At 37.5% G+C, this 16,955-nt stretch overlaps 1 long non-coding RNA gene across 1 annotated transcript in view; it reads right to left on the bottom strand.

Moving 5' to 3' along the window:
- LOC116560134 overlaps window positions 1-16,955 on the bottom strand; it is a 351,496-nt gene that overhangs the window by 17,674 nt on the left and 316,867 nt on the right. The window lies entirely within an intron of this gene.

The following is a 16,955-nucleotide window of genomic DNA, read 5'->3' on the forward strand; positions in this document are numbered from 1 at the left end:
AGAAGCTTATCCATCATGACCAAGTAGGGTTCATTCTGGGGATGCAACGCTGGTTCAACATATGCAAATCCATAAATGTAATCCATCACAGAAACGGAATCAAAGACAAAAACCACATGATTATCTCGATAGATGCAGAGGCCTTCAATAAAATTTAACCGCACTTCATGCTAAAAACTTTCAATAAAGTAGGTATTGATGGAACATATCATGAAATGATAAAAGATATATATGAGAAACCCACAGCCAATATCATACTGAGGGCAAAAGCTGGAAGCATTACCTTAGAAATCAGGCACTAGACAAGGATGCCCTCTCTAACCACTCCTATTCAACATAGTATTGGAAGTTCTAGCCAGAGCATCAGGCAAGAAAAAGAAATAAAATATATTCAATTAGGAAAGGAGGAAGTCAAATTGTCTGTATTTGCAGATGACATGATTGTGTATCTAGAAGATCCCATCGTCTCAGCCCAAAATCTTCTCAAATTGATAAGCAACTTCAGCAAACTCTCAGGATACAAAATCAATGTGCAGAAATCACAAGTACTCCTATATAACAATAACAGACAAACAGAGAGCCAAATCAAGAGCAAACTCTCATTCAAATTGCTACAAAGAGAATAAAACACCTAGGAATACAATTAACAAAGGATGTAAAGGATCTCTTGAAGGAGAACTACAAACCACTGCTCAAGGAAATAAGAAAAGACACAATCAGATGGAGAAACATTCCATGCTCATGGTTAGGAAGAATCAATATCGTGAAAATGGCCATAATGCTAAAGTAATCTATAGATTCAATGCTATCCCCATCAAGCTACCAAGGACCTTCTTCACAGAACTGGAAAAAACCACTTTAAACTTCATATGGAACCAAAAGAGAGCCCGCATAGCCAAGACAATCCTAAGCAAAAAGAACAAAGCTGGAGGCATCACACTGCTGGACTTCAAATGATACTACAAGGCTACAGTAATCAAAACAGAATGGCACTGGTACCAAAACAGAGACATAGACCAATGGAACAGAACAGAGACCCCTGAAGAAACACCACACATCTACAACCATCTGATCTTTGACAAACCTGGCAAAAACATGCAATGGGGAAAGGACTCCATGTTTAATAAATGGTGTTGGGAAAACTGGCTAGCAATGTGCAGAAAGCAGAAACTGGACCCCTACCTGCACCATACACTAAAATTAACTACAGATGGATTAAAGATTTAAACATAAAACCTAACACCATAAAAACACTAGAAGAAAACATAGGCAAAACCATCGAGGACGTAGGCATAGGCAAGGACTTCACGACTGAAACACCAAAAGCAATGGCAATAAAAGCCAAGATAGACAAATGGGATCTAATTAAACTCCAGAGCTTCTGTACAGCAAAATAAACAATCTTTAGAGCAAATTGGCAACCAGCAGAATGGGAAAAAATTTTTGCGATCTACCCATCTCACAAACGGCTAATATCCAGAATCTACAAAGAACTAAACAGATATAAAAGAAAAAAACAAACAACCCCATTCAAAAGTGGGTGAAGGATATGAACAGACATTTTTCAAAAGAAGGCATATATGAGGCCAACAAACATATGAAAAAATGCTCATCATCACTGGTCATTAGAAAAATGCAAATCAAAGCCACACTGAGATATCATCTCATGCCAGTTAGAACGGTGATCATTAAAAATCTGGAGACAACAGATGCTGGAGAGGATATGGAGAAATAGGAACACTTTTACACTGTTGGTGGGAGTGTGAATTAGTTCAACCATTGTGGAAGACAGTGTGGTGATTTCTCAAGGACCTAGAAATAGAAATTCCATTTGACCCAGCAATCCCATTACTGGGTATATACCCAAAGAACTATAAATCGTTCCACTATAAAGACACATGAACATGTATGTTCATTGCAGCCCTGTGTACAATAGCAAAGACCTGGAACCAACCCAAATGCCCATGAATGATAGACTGGACAAAGAAAATGTGGCACCATGGAATATACACCATGGAATACTATGCAGATAAAAAACAATAAGTTTGTATCCTTTGTAGACACTTGGATGAATCTGGAAACCACCATTCTCAGCAAACTGACACAAGAACAAAATGCCAAACACCATATGTTCTCAGTCATAGGTCGGTGTTGAACAACGAGAACATGTGGACACAGGGAGAGGAGCATCACACTCTGGGGGCAGTTGGCGGGGGCAGGGGAGAGACAGCGGGGGATAGGGAGGGTGGGGAGGGATAACATGGGGAGAAATGCCAGATATAGTATGCACCTAAAGTAAAATAAATTTAAAAAATATATATTTAAGAAAACGCATGTTTCATTTTTTTAAGTTTGGAATTGTCTTTATTTCTCATGGATGTGCAGTGCACATGCCAGGCCTAAATATAATTGTTGTGTGTGTTGTTTGACTTTGATGTCATGGTCCCTTCTCATAGGTGCCCACTCCCTTTGGGTGCACCTGGCCTGCTCTTCCCATGTTGGCCTCTTCAACCACACAGGGATATTTCTGCTATGCACCAGCCTTACTCCACCTTCCTTCCATCAAAAATATGTGTGCGTGTCTCAGTCCTTTTAAGTCATGTCCTTCACAGGAAGAATTAACCCTTTTATGGAAGTTTTGTGGAAAGATAACTGAGTGAAAAGTCAGGAGATCATAATTTTAAATTTGACTCAGCCACTAACTAGCCAAGTAACTTTGGGAAAATCATTTCCCATTTCTGGTCTTGCTTTTCTTTCTTGTTAAATGAGAGGAATGTTAAAAGTCTAACAGCTTAGAGTCTTATGCTTATAGTGGTAGCTATGAATGCACATATTAAATCTCTAAGCTCTGGTTGCTATGAGTCAAGGAGTGTAGCCTTCTCCTTTTCTATGTTGAATTAGTTTTTTTCTGGACAAGCTTACATCTTCCCTCAGCCATCTTGGTGAGTCCTTCAAGAGCAGTTATCAATTGTTACTTAGAGATTTTCTGTTTAGAGAATGCTTACGGGATTCCAATCCTAATCCAAATCATATTTTGTTATTAAGTTTACTGGGAAGGTCCCCTATTTTAAGCCATAATTTTGTGTTTAGTGCTTTCTTGGCTCTCAGAGAGTATTGATATTGACATTAATAGTACAGCTAACAGTAATATTGCTGTTTACATGAAACAAATAAAAGATCTCTGAATTCACTAATGGTTAGAGGGTTGGAGTGTTCATTTATCCTTCTCTTCTCTGTGTTCTGATTAGCTCATCCCCTGAGGAGGGGAGGATGGGGCAAACTTTCCAGTTTCCTACTTGCCTCCAGTTTCAGCCATCAGAGACACATCTGAGGGATGGCTGAGTTGGCAAAACCCATCTTTGCTTTTGGAAAGATGCTCACCGGAAGTTCTTAGAGTCCCTCTTCATGGTTCAAGAGACTGATTTAAATAGAGTTCTACCATGCACTGTTTTTCTTTTTCTCAGAACCTCATTTCTAACCTTGGCTGATTTCCTACATCTTCTCTCCTCAGCAGTAATTACATCTGCTGTCTCAATAAAAGGTCACAACTATTAATGGATTTGTGTGGCAGAGTCTGGCCACAGTGATCCCTGTGCTATTTTTGATGGTGCTGATGACCCTCTCCTCCCTAAAACACTTCTATTACCTTGTATAGGATATAAGGAAGCTGTAGCATTCATTCTGTGTCTACGCCCCAGCCATGTACTTACAAAAACAAGACATTTGTGAGAGTAAAGCATCAGTCAGTTTGGTCTTAGATCAGAAAACAAAGCCATGACTTCCTTTGTTATTTTAGTGTCAATTGAAAACAGAATTCATGTATGCTCTAACAGAAGTCTTTCTGGAAGAGGAATAAACCTCACTAAGGCGGCTGGAGGAAATTAGGGCCCAAGCTTAGACTAGATGTACAGACAATTGAGTCTAAATCCCCATTACACAAGAAGTTCTAGTCTGAACTGATAATTGTTTTTCCCATAAAGTTAAATAAAACAATAACCTCTCTCCAATTACGGTAAGTCATGCTCTTCATAAGACTTCTGCCAGAAATTCTCAAGTGGCTAACTGGTAGCACAAGTTGTGCTATAACTTTGTAAACAAAAGCTTCCTTCTCAGGGGGTGCCGAGATGGTCCTTGACAGCATCAGAGAAAAAATGAGGGAATACAAGTCAGGAAAAAGCAAAGTAGGCATAGAGAAAAAATTCAAGGAAGGGATGATATAAAAGCCTTTCAAGAATATAGATTTACACCAGAGATTTATTAAATTTGAGGGCCTATAACATTGAATTTATTTATTTAAAGAAATATTTGTTAAAATTCTTTTACAAAGTGCCTGCCACTGTGGTAGGCGTTCTGGGGAATCTGAGAGAAAGAGAAAGGCACCAGAGTAATATGGTTGGTATAAAGCATTCAATATTTAGAGTCAATGGAAGCTTGTGTTCAAGTTGAGATTTTACCACCACTTATCAGCTGTATCATCTGGTTAATTACTTAATTGTAGGTCTACTGATCACTGTCTACCCTGCTCTACCATTATACAAATTATCTCACAGTACTGCTTTGAGGATTAAACAAAACACCAACCACAGGTCACAGATGATATTTTCAAGGTATTTAATAATTTGTAATTACCACTTCTAGAAACCGCAGTCCCTGCCCTGTAGGATCTTACTTCACAGAAAACAAAGACGCAAGAGCCTCTAAAATGAGTAAAGAAAGATGAAACTTCGTAGGTCTACAAGAAAGATGATTAAAATAAGTGGTATTTCTTACATTATTACCAAGTGGTGCAGAGTGTATAATCTGTATGAGATGCTAGGCCTGTAGTATTTTGTTTCATTATTGTTGAAAACTCTATGGAAGTGACATTGGCTATATGGCAGTATATGAGATACCAGCTTTTATTCCCCTACAGAAAACAATGAGATAGCAATTGATATGGTCTGGCTCTGTGTCCCTACCCAAATTTCATCTTGTAGTCTGATTTGTAATCCCCAGGTGTTGGGGTGGGATCTCATGGAAAGTGATTAGATCATGGGGGAGTTCCCCCATTCTGTTCTGATACTGAGTGAGTTCTCATGAGATCTGATGGGTTTATAAGGAGCTTTTCCCCCTTCACTCTGTACTTCTTGCTGCTGCCATGTGACGAAGGCCATGTTTGCTTCCCCTGCCACCATGGCTCTAAGTTTCCTGATGCCTCCCCAGCCCAGTAGAACTGTATGCCAGTTAAACCTCTTTCCTCTGTAAATTACCCAGTCTGGGGCAGTTCTTTATAGCAGCATGAGAACTGACTAATACAGTAAATTACCACAGAGAATGAGGCACTGCTGTAAAGATACATGAAAATGTGGTAGCGACTTTGGAACTCGGTAATAGGCAGAGGTTGGAAGAGTTTGGAGGACACGGAAGAAGACAGGAAAATGTGGGACGGTTTGGAATTTCCTCGAGACTTGTTGAATGGATTTGACCAAAATGCTGATAGTAATACTGTAACACTCACCGTGACACTAAGGCTCCCTTTCCCATTCTTCTGGCATATGGAAAATAAAGTCTAGACTGAGGTGGTCTTAGATGGAGATGAGGAACTCACTGGGACCTGGAGTAAAAGTCACTCTTGCTATGCAAAGAGACTGGCAGCATTTTGGCCCTGCCCTAGAGAGCTGTGGAAATTTGAATTTGAGAGAGGTTTTTTGGAGTATCTGGCAGAAGAAATTTCTAAGCTGCAGAGCATAAAAGTTTGAAAAATTTGCAGCCTGATGATGTGATATAGAAGAAAACCCATTTTCCGGGGAGAAATTGAAGCTGTCTGCAGGAATTCGCTTAAGTAATGAGAAGCCAAATGTTCATCACCAAGACAATGGAGAAAATGTTTCCAGGGCATGTAAGAGACCTTCATGGAAGCCCCTCCCATCACAAGCTCCCAGGACTGAAAGGGAATGATGGTTTCCTGGGCAAAGCCCAGGGCCCCTCTGCTGTATGAAACCTTGGGACATGGTGCCCTGTGTCCCAGCTGCTTCAACTCCAGCCATGGCTTAAAGGGGCCAATGTACAGCTCAGGCACTTGCTTCAGAGGGTGCAAGCCCCAAGCCTTGGCAGCTTACATGTGGTGTTGGGCCTGCAAGTACGCAGAAGTCTAGAATTGAGGTTTGGGTACCTCTGCCTAGATTTTAGAGGATGTATAGAAATGCCTGGATGTTCAGGAAGAAGATTGCTGTAGGGGTGGGGTCCTCATGGAGAACCTCTGTTGGGGCAGTGTGGAAGGGAAATGTGGGGTTGGAGCCCCCACACAGAGTCCCTACTGGTGCACAGTGGAGCTGTGAGAAAAGGGACATCATCTGCTAGACCCCAGTATGGTAGATCCACTGACAGCTTGCACTGTGCACCTGGAAAAACCACAGACACACAACATCAGCCTATGAAAGCAGCAGCCAGTAAGGGGGTGGTACCCTGCAAAGCCACAGGGGCAGAGATGCCCAAGGCCATGGGAGCCTACCTCTTGCATTAGCATGAGTCAGATGTGAGACATGGAGAGCTCATTTTGGAACTTTAAGGTTTAATAATTGCACTATTGGATTTCCTCTTGAATGGGGACTGTAGCCCCTTTGTTTTAGCCAATTTCTCCTATTTGGAATGGGTGCATTTATCCAATGCCTGTACCCCCATTATATCTTGGAAGTAACTAATTTGCTTTTGATTTTACAGGCTCATAGGCAGAAGGGACTTGCTTTGTCTCAGATGAGACTACAGATTTGGACTTTTGGGTTAATGCTGGAATGAGTTAAGACTTGGGGAACTGTTGGGAAGGCATAATTGTGTTTTAAAATGTGAGAAAGAGGAGATTTGGGAGGGGCAAGGGGCGGAATGATACAGTCTGGCTCTGTGTTCTCATCCAAATCTCTTCTTGAATTGTAATACAAATTGTAATACCCACATGTTGGGGGAGGGACATCATGGGAGGTGATTAGATCATGGGGGTAGTTCCTCCGAGCTGTTCCCATGATAGTGAGTGCGTTCTTATGAGATCTGATGGTTTTATGAGGGTTTTTTTTCCTCCTTCCCTCTGCACTTCTTCCTGTTGTCATGTAAAGAAGGATGTGTTTGTTTCCCTTGCTTCCATGATTGTAAATTTCCTGAGGCCTTCTCAGCACTGCAGAACTGTGAGTCAATTAAACCTCTTTTGTTTATAAATTACCCAGTCTTGGGCAGTTCTTTATAGCAGTATGAGAATGGACTAATAAAGCAATCCACATAGGAAAATTGCCTTGAGAGGGTTCAAGGATCTAATTAAGAACCTGCAGCAACACAGTGGAGCGAAACACACAATGATTGTTGGGGATGTCAGCATACATGAGATGTGTAGAGATGACTAGAAACTGGGACATAGAACAGGGGATATCAGTATGAGCCACAGTTACACAGTAGGTGCCAGTGTGGTCCCCAGTGGCATGCTCTGCAGAGGACACTGGTAGCCTTTGCCATTGAGGTGACTAACAGCAATCAACACTGTGAATCCCCTGGAGAGAGAGATAATGCTATGTCAGCCCTAAAAGAAGCCACTGTTGTGCTGCCCTGAGACTGAGGCAACCCTCGCTCTGATTTCCTGTAAACTCCCTACCCCAGATTTATGGTTGCCATTAACCATGCTTACACCCTAAACACCAGAACCATCACCACAATGAGCTAGCCCGCAACCTGGTCAGTGGAGCCACTGTTGCTCCAAGCATACCTGTTTCAGACCCAGGCGCTGTGGCCACTCTAATACTGGAGCTACCACTGTAGTAGTCATGTCAGCAACCTGATCCCTGGGGCAGTGGTAACCTGCATATGCATGCACACCAGACCCTTCATGAATGCCTGTGCCTCACACCTCATTACCAATACAGCAGCAAGGGCTCCTGCACCCCAGGCACTGATGGCACTGCTGCCTCTGACCCCAAAGCCATGGTCCATCCATGCAATACTGTGCTCCAGACCCTAGCTTCATGGTCACTCCATGGGTGCCATACATCAGACACTAGTGCCATATCACCAAAAATGCACCCACACAATGGACGTGGTGCTAAAAGGGATATCCTCAGCCTTGAATTTTTCAGTGAAAGAAATATAAATCAGGAGAACTTTAGCAGTCTTAGTCACCAGTGTAGACACCCACAGCCTTGGCCACAGAGAACCCCTGTAATATTCACCAATGTCAACCTCAGCTGACAGAGCTGCATGGAGACTATCTCACTATGTACTCATCACAGCCAGAATCCCCCAATTTCATCCAGTCAGTGCATTTGCACAACCTGTAGGTGAAGGTCTTTCTCTATTGAAACCAGTCTGTGAAGTCTAGAAGAGTTGACTGCTCTATCAAACACACAGACATTAATGCAAGGCAACGAGAAACATAAAAAGTGAAACAAAACAAAACAAAATAGTCAGTCCCTAAGGCACACAGTAATTTTCCAGTAACTATTTCCAAAGAAATGGAGATGTGTAAATTACTTGAAAAAGAATTCCAAATAATTGTTTTAATGAGGCTCAGGGAGTTACAAGTGAACACAGATAGACAACAAAGCTGAGGAAAACAATACATGAACTAAAGACACCAACAGAGAGTTATAAATAATTTAAAAAGAATCAAACAGAAATTCTGGAGCTGAAAAATACAGGAATGAAATGAAAAATAGAGAGGATCAACAGCAGATTTGATCAAACAGAAGAAAGAATGTGTGTTCTCTAAGACAGGACATTTAATACACATTGAGAGGAAAAAAAGAGTGGAAAGTAATGAAGAAAACCTAGGGGATTTATGAGATACCATCAAGAAAACTAACGTTTGCATGACAGTAGAAGAAGCAGACAGAGAGAAATGGACAGAAAGTTTATTTAAAGGTACAACAACAGAAAACTTCCCAAATCTGGGGGAATAATGAGCATCCAGATACATGAAGCTCAAAGATCTGCAATTAGGTTCAATCCAAAGAAAATTTGACTGAGGCGTAATATAATCAAACTCTCAAAACCAAAAGATAAAAAATCTTGAAAGTAGCAAAGACATAGAAGTTCCTCACATAAAGGAAACACCCTAAAATCTATAAGTGGCTTTCTCAGAAGAAACTTTGCAGCCTAGAAAAGAGTTGAATGACATTTTCAAAGTGCTGAAAAAATAAAACTGTTAATGAAGAATATTCAGTTGAGAAATCTGTCCTTCAAAAGGTTTTTGATAAAGGTTTTCCCAGACAAACAAAATCTGAGGGAGTTCAATACCACTAGATATGCTAGAGAGTTCTACAAGCTGAAACAGAAGGATGCCCATCAGTAACATGCAAACATATGAAAGTATAAAACTCACTGTTAAAAGTGCATAGTCAAATTCAGAATATTCTAACACTATAATGGTGGTGTATAAATTACTTGTATCTCTAGTATAAAAAATGAAACTATTAAAAATATCTATAGCTACAATAATTTTTAATGGATAAATAATATAAAAAGATGTAAATTGTGACATCAAATATAAAATATGGTGGGGATAAAATAAAAAATGTAGGGTTTTTTTAATGCAATTGAAGTTATAAGCTTAAAATAGATTGTTTTGACTATAAAATGGAATGTTATATGTAAGCCTCATGGTAACCATAAAGTAAAAACCTATGGTAGATACACAAAAGAGAAAGAGAAAGAAATCAAAGCATGCCACTATGGAAAATCATCAAATCATAAAAGAAGACAGAAAGAAAGGAAGAAGAGAAAAAAGGATATATAATATAGCTGAAAAACAATGAAAAAATGGTAATAGTAAGTCCTCACCTATCAATAATTACCTTGACTAAAAATGGATTAAATTCACCAGTCAAAAGACATTGGGTTTGGACTATACTTTAAACCAAACAGACCTAACAGACATACAAAAAACTCTATCCAACAGAACTAGAATACATATTCTTGTCAGAAGCACCTAGAACATTTTCTGGGATAGATCATATGCTGATCTACAAGTCTTTTTAAAATTGATACACAATTGTTGTATATTATGGGGTACATGTGATATTTTGTTACACACATAGAATGTGTAACGATCAAGTCATGGTATATTGAGTATTCATTACCTCAAGTATTTATCATTTTAATGTGTTGGGAACATTTTAAATCTTCTGTTTAAGCTATTTTAAAATATGTAATACATTGTTAACTATAGCCACTCTACACTGCTTTCAAATACTGGAACTTATTCTTCTATCTAACTGTACATTTGTACCCATTAACCAACCTCTCTTCATCCCCACTCTCACACTTTTACTAGCCTCTGGTATCTATTATCCTAATCTTTAACTCCATGAGATCAACTTTTTTGGCTTCCACATTATTGAAAACACGTGACATTTGTTTTTCTGTGCCTGACTTATTTCATTTAACATAATGATGTTCAGTTACATTCATGTTGCTGTAACTGACATAATTTAATTTTTTATGGTCAAATAATATTCCATTGTGTATATATTGAAAACCAATGGCTCATAGAAAAAATCCAAAGTAAAGTAAAAAAAGTCTAGTGACGAATAAAAATGGAAATACAACATATAAAAACCTGTCAGATACAGCAAAAATAGTTCTAAGGAGAAAGTTTATAACAATAAATGCCTACCTTAAAAAAGAGGAAAGATCTCAAATGAATAATATAATGTTATACTTCAAGGAACTAGATAAATAACAAACTAAGTCCCAGATTAATATAGAAAATAACAAAGATCAGAGCAGAAACAAATGAACTAGAGGCTAGAAAAATAATACAAAATAAAAAACTGAGTTTTTTTCAAAAATATAAATAAAATTGACAGGCATTTGGCTAGTAGACTAAGATAAATGAGAGAAGTCTAAAATAAATAAAATGAGAAATGAAAGGGGAGGCATCACAACCGATAACACATAAAAACAAAGGATCATAAGAGATTTCTATGAACAACTGTACCCCAACAAATTGGATAGCCTAGAAGAAATGAATAAATTCCTAGAAACATACAGCCTACAAAGACAGAATCATAGTGAAATAGAAAATCTGAACAGAAGAGTGAGTAAGGAGATTGAAATCAGTAATAAAAAAGTCTTCTGTCAAAGAAAAGTCCAAAATGAGGTGGCATCAATGCTAAATTCTTTTTTTTTTTTTTTGAGACGGAGTTTCGCTCTTGTTACCCAGGCTGAAGTGCAATGGTGTGATCTCAGCTCACCGCAACCTCCGCCTCCTGGGTTCAGGCAATTCTCTTGCCTCAGCCTCCTGAGTAGCTGGGATTACAGGCATGCGCCACCATGCCCAGCTACTTTTTTGTATTTTTAGTAGAGACGGGGTGATTACAGGCGTGAGCCATGCGCCCAGCCATCAATGCTAAATTCTACCAAACATTTAAAGAAGAACAAATATCAGTGTTTCTCAAGCTTTTCAAAAAAAATTGAAGAAGAGAGAACACTTCTAAACCCATCTTATGAAGCCAGCATTATCCTAATAATAAAGTCACAAAAAAACTGCAAGAAAAGGAAATTGCAAGCTAATAACCCTGATGAACACAGATGCAAAAATACTCAATAAAATACTAGCACATTGAATTCAACAGCACATTAAAAATATCATACACAATGATCAAATGGGGTTTACCCCAGAGATGCAAGGATGGTTCAATATGCACAAATTTAAAAATGTGATATATCACATTAACAGAATGAAGGCCAGAAACCATATAATCATCTTAGCAAATGGAGAAAAGCATTTCACAAAATTCAACATCCTTTCATGATAAAACCTCCCAACACATGAGGTGTACAAGGAAGGTACCTTAACATAATAAAGATCATGTATGACAAGCTCACAGCTAACATTATACTCAACAATGAAAAGTTGAAAGATTGTCCTCTAAGGACAAGAGCTAGACACATATGCCCACTTTCACCCTTTGTATTCAATATAGTACTAGAAGTTCTAGCTACAGCACCTAGGCAAAAGAAAAAAGGAAATAAAAGGAATTCAAATTGGAAAGATATTGTCTCTGTTAGCAGATACCATGATCTTACATATAAAAAACCCTAAAGACTCTACCAAAAAAAAAACTATTAGAATGAATAAATGAATTTAGTAAAGTTGCAGGATACAAAACCAACATACAAAAATGAGTGGTGTTTCTATACACCAAGAAGAAACTATCAGAAAAAGAAATTAAGAAAACAATCCCATTTATAATAGCATGAAAAAATACTTAGGAATACATTTAACCAAGGAGGTGAAAGATCTGTACACTGAAAATTATAAAGCACTGATGAAAGAAACTGAAGAACACATAAATAAGTGTTAAGATATCCCATGTTTATGGATCTGAGGAATCAATATTGTCAAAGTATCTATGCTACCCCAAGTACTCTATAGATTCAATGCCATCCCTACCAAAATTCCAATAAAATTTTCACAGAAACATAAAAAATAATCCAAAAATTTATATGGAACCACAAAAGACCCCAAATAGCTAAAATCTGGAGCAAAAAGAACAAAGCTGGAGGCATCCAAGTCTTCTTATTTAAAAGTATATTACACACCTCTACTGCTCAAAACAATTCAGTACCAGCATAAAAATGAACACATAAACCAATGGATCAGAATAGAAAGTCCAGAAATAAATCCACACATGTATGGTCAACTAATCTTTGACAGAGGCTAGCTGTCAAAGTGTGTCTAGAATACATAATGAGGAAAGGATAACTCTTGAATAAGTCGTGTTGGGAAAACTGGATATCCATATGCAAAAAAAGAAAACTGAGTTTTTACAGTAATAGACTCAAAATGGATTAAAAATTTAAACCTAAGATCTGAAATTGTAAAACTACAAGAAGAAAATGCAGGGAAAAACTTCTATGACATTGTTTTTCATAATGATATTTTTTTGTACATGACACCAAAAGCACAGGTAAGAGAAGTGAAATAAACAAGTGGTACTATATTAAACCAAAAAGTTTCTGCACAGAAAAGAAAAACATCAATAAAATTAAAAAGCAACCCTAGGAATGGGACATATTTGCAAATCATTTATCTGATAAGGGGTTAATATCCAAAATATATAAAGACTTCACACAACTCAATAGTCAAAAAACAAATAACCCCATTAAAAATGGGAAAAGGACCTGAATCGACATTTTCCTTAGGAATAAATACAAATAGCTAACTGGTCCATGAACAAGTATTTGACATCATAATCATCAAGGAGTTGTAAATCAAAACTGCAATGAAACACCACCTCACATCTGTTAGGGTAACTGTTATACAGTTAAAAGATAAGAAGCGTTGGCAAGGATGTGAAGAAAAAAGATGGCTTATACACTGTTGGTGGGAATTTTAATTGGCATTGCCATTATGGATAACAGTTTAAAGTTTCCTCAAATAATTAAAAACACAACTACCACATGATTCAGCAATTTCATTAGTGAGGCCTGAGGAGTTTCTTCAGATGCACAATAAAACTTGTTTAATCCTAAATGGGTCCTGTTAAGAATTCCTTCATTATTTTGTCATGTGTTAAGGCCCAGGAAAGGCCTAGGGAAAACTCTTGGTGGGCTTTTGTTACATCCAGTCTTTGTATAAGGGCATTGGCTTTTTTAGCTTTTAATATTTAACTTAACCACTTAGTCAGTACTGAAAAAGTTGCTACAGTGGCCTTTATTAGTGAGACATGGCCTGCCACAATTTGATACTGTGTATGTATATCAAAACATCATGTTGCACGCCTTGAATGTATGCAATTTATATTTGTCAATTATACCTTAATAAAGTTTAAAAAATAGAAGGAAAAAGAGCATTCTACAGACTGAAGAATGATTAATTTAAAAGATGGACTTCCTACTTTTGCAGATGAGGAAACTAAAGTTAACAATATCAGAGACCACTAGCTAACCCCAACTTGTTTATTCTTTTTTCTGGAACTCCCAGCCTTCTTTGCAGTTAGGAATGGATATATGACTGACTTCTAACTAACACAGTGTTAGTCAAGGCCCACCCACTTGTTGCCCTCTATGTTCTCTCTACTAGCTGGAAGTTGACTTCTAGGACAATGGAAGCCTTCATTTGCCCGGAGGCAAATGCTTCAATCAACTGCATGCGATAGACACTCTTTCTCCTCTTTTCTTGCCAATCAGAAACACCTGTTTGGTTTACATAAGCAAGAAATTTCCAATATTTTAAGTCAGTGAGATCTTGGAATTTTTCTTTTATAGTCGCTAGGATTGCTTAGCTAGTATAGCTGGTAAGAATATGAAATTGCATTTGTATAGAACCACTTACAGAGCCAAGTTTATCATCTCAGATCATCAAGAAATCAGACCATAAATCTACCTTTTTTCTTCACATACTGCACTTTCAGACCTGACTTAAAACTCATGAAACTGTTAGTCTGACTCCCATCTTTGTTGAGATGATGCCTACCAATGGGGGATAATTATTTTTATATTTTCAATAAAAATACAACTAGTCAAATGTAAGGATTGCCTCAATGGTAAGACCCATTATGTATAATATTATGTTTTTCTGTAACTGTCTTCCTTTTTACACTTTCTAATACCATTGTACAAGTTAAGTCAAAAAATATGGCCGCATTATACGCATTGCTCTTCAGAAGTCTAAATGTTTAATGAAATCATTGAAACAAAGCTTTACATCTAAATAGCAGTGTAATCTTCAAGTCAATAATTTTCCTATGTCCTTACCCTAAAATTATAGTATAATAGCTATGATGATAGCAGCTGATTTTCATGGAGCCTATGCTGTATCAGGCTCTGTGTCAGGGTCTAGGGGATAGCCTGATTCACTGCAATCCAAAAGGGATCTGGGATTCTACTTCTCCACTCGAAATATATAAAATCACTTGCATTGTTTACAAACATATGGTTCTCTAGATCTCCATGAAGCAATGATCAAAAAGAGAAATGAAAACTTTGTCACTGACTTGTCTGGTATAATTTACTGCATATGTTTTATTTGCAAGTCAGCAGTTAAGGTTTCCCTTGAGACCTAGCCAGTCTGGCGTAATAGAAATGAGCTATATACTTCAGGCAAGACCCTTGGGGTCCAGAATAAAGTGTGCCACACATCTCACAACCCTTGGCCTTAGATCTATAGTCTGCCATCCTAATTCTTGTTTTCAAAAAGTTCTTCATCTATGTAATAGGTAAATCTGTCAGTGTAATCTCTAATATTTCTGCTGAATCTAATATTCTACTAGACAAATGGCCATATTTAAGGGGAAAAGTTACCACTAACATCACCATCGTCATCACAGTTCTAAAGGCAATAATATATAATAGTGGCTAGGAATAGATTCTGGGGCTGTATGACCCATGTTTAAATCTTGGTTCTACCATTCATTAGCTGTGGAAGATACTTTGGGGAAGATACTAAGCCACTCTATGCCACAGTATGTTTATCTGTAAAATAGGGATGAGGATAAGAGTATTCACTTCAAAGAATCATTCAGGGTATTAAATTATTTCATCTGTAGTTATGCACTACATAATGATGTTTTGGTTAATGATAGACTGCAGGTACAACAGTGGTCCATAAGATTATAAAGGAGCTGAAAAATTTCTGTTGCCAAGTGCAGTCATAGCCATTGTAACATTGTAGCATAACACACCTAGTCAAGGTGATGCTGGCATAAACAAACCTAGGATGCTGCCAGTGGTACAAAAAGTACAGCATATACAATTATGTATATGACTCCACTTATGTGCAGTGTGTAATATTTGATAATTATAACAAACTACTATGTTACTGGCTTATGTATTTACTATAGTATTTATTTTTATTATTATTTTAAACAATGCTCCTTCTACTTATTTTAAAAAGAGTTAACTGTAAAGCAGCCTCAGGCAGGCTCTTCAGGAGGTATTTTAGAAGGCGCTGTTACCACAGGAGGTGACAGCTCTATGAGTGTTACTGCCCCTGAAGACTTTTCCAGTGGGTAAGATGTGGAGGTGGAATACAAGTGATATTGATGATCCTGACCCTGTGCAGGCAGGCCTGCACAGGGTCAGGATCATCAATATCACTTGTATTCCACTTGTCTTAGTTTTTAACAAAAAGTTTAAAAAGTAAAAAAAAAAAATCAGAAATTTAAAAAATAGAAAAAAGCATATAGAACAAGAATGCAAGGCAAGAAAATATTTTTGTACAGCTGTGTAATGTGTTTGTGCTTTAAGGTGTTATTTAAAAAATTACAAAGGTAAAGAAATTAAAATGCTTATCAAGTAAAGTTATAGTAAGCTGAAGTTAATTTATTATATAAGAAAGAAAAATATTTTAAAATAAATTTAGTGTAATCTAATTTACAGTGTTTATAAAGTCTACAGTAGTGTACAGTGATGTCCTGGGCCTTGACACTCACTCACCACTCATTTCACTGACTCATCAAGAACAATTTCCAGTCCTGCAAGCTCTATTCATGGTAAGTGCCCTACACAGGAAATTGCCTGAAGACACATTTCTCAGAATGTGTACCCATCTTTAAGTGATGCATGATCTTACATAAAGATTTAGAAGGTTCCTCACATCTATCTGCTAAACACTATGTATTAGTTATTATTATTAAGGTTTTAGGGTAAGTCATGGCACTGGGAAAAATATGAGGCCATCGAGGTCTCGTGTTACTGTCACTTTTCTTTATGTGTCTATAAAAAGCCTGGTGATTGATAGGTAACAGAAAAGTGTGGGTACTTTGATTCTCTTGGGGTGATAGATAAGGAAGTGTTGCTAACACTCTGATTCTTAGGTTGGGTAGTGGATAATAAGTGTTAGTTTCATTATTATATTCCATAATATTCACATATACAGTAGGTATTATTTTGCCTGCATTAAATATTTCATAAAAATGATGAGATTTGGGAAATTCTACTTATCAATTTACATATTTTATAAATAGTTGTGCACATCTAATAAGAATAAATTGTAA

This window comes from Sapajus apella, unplaced genomic scaffold (genome assembly GCF_009761245.1).
Source record: "Sapajus apella isolate SASKATOON/1434 unplaced genomic scaffold, GSC_monkey_1.0 scaffold25, whole genome shotgun sequence".
NCBI classification, from domain to species: domain Eukaryota; kingdom Metazoa; phylum Chordata; class Mammalia; order Primates; family Cebidae; genus Sapajus; species Sapajus apella.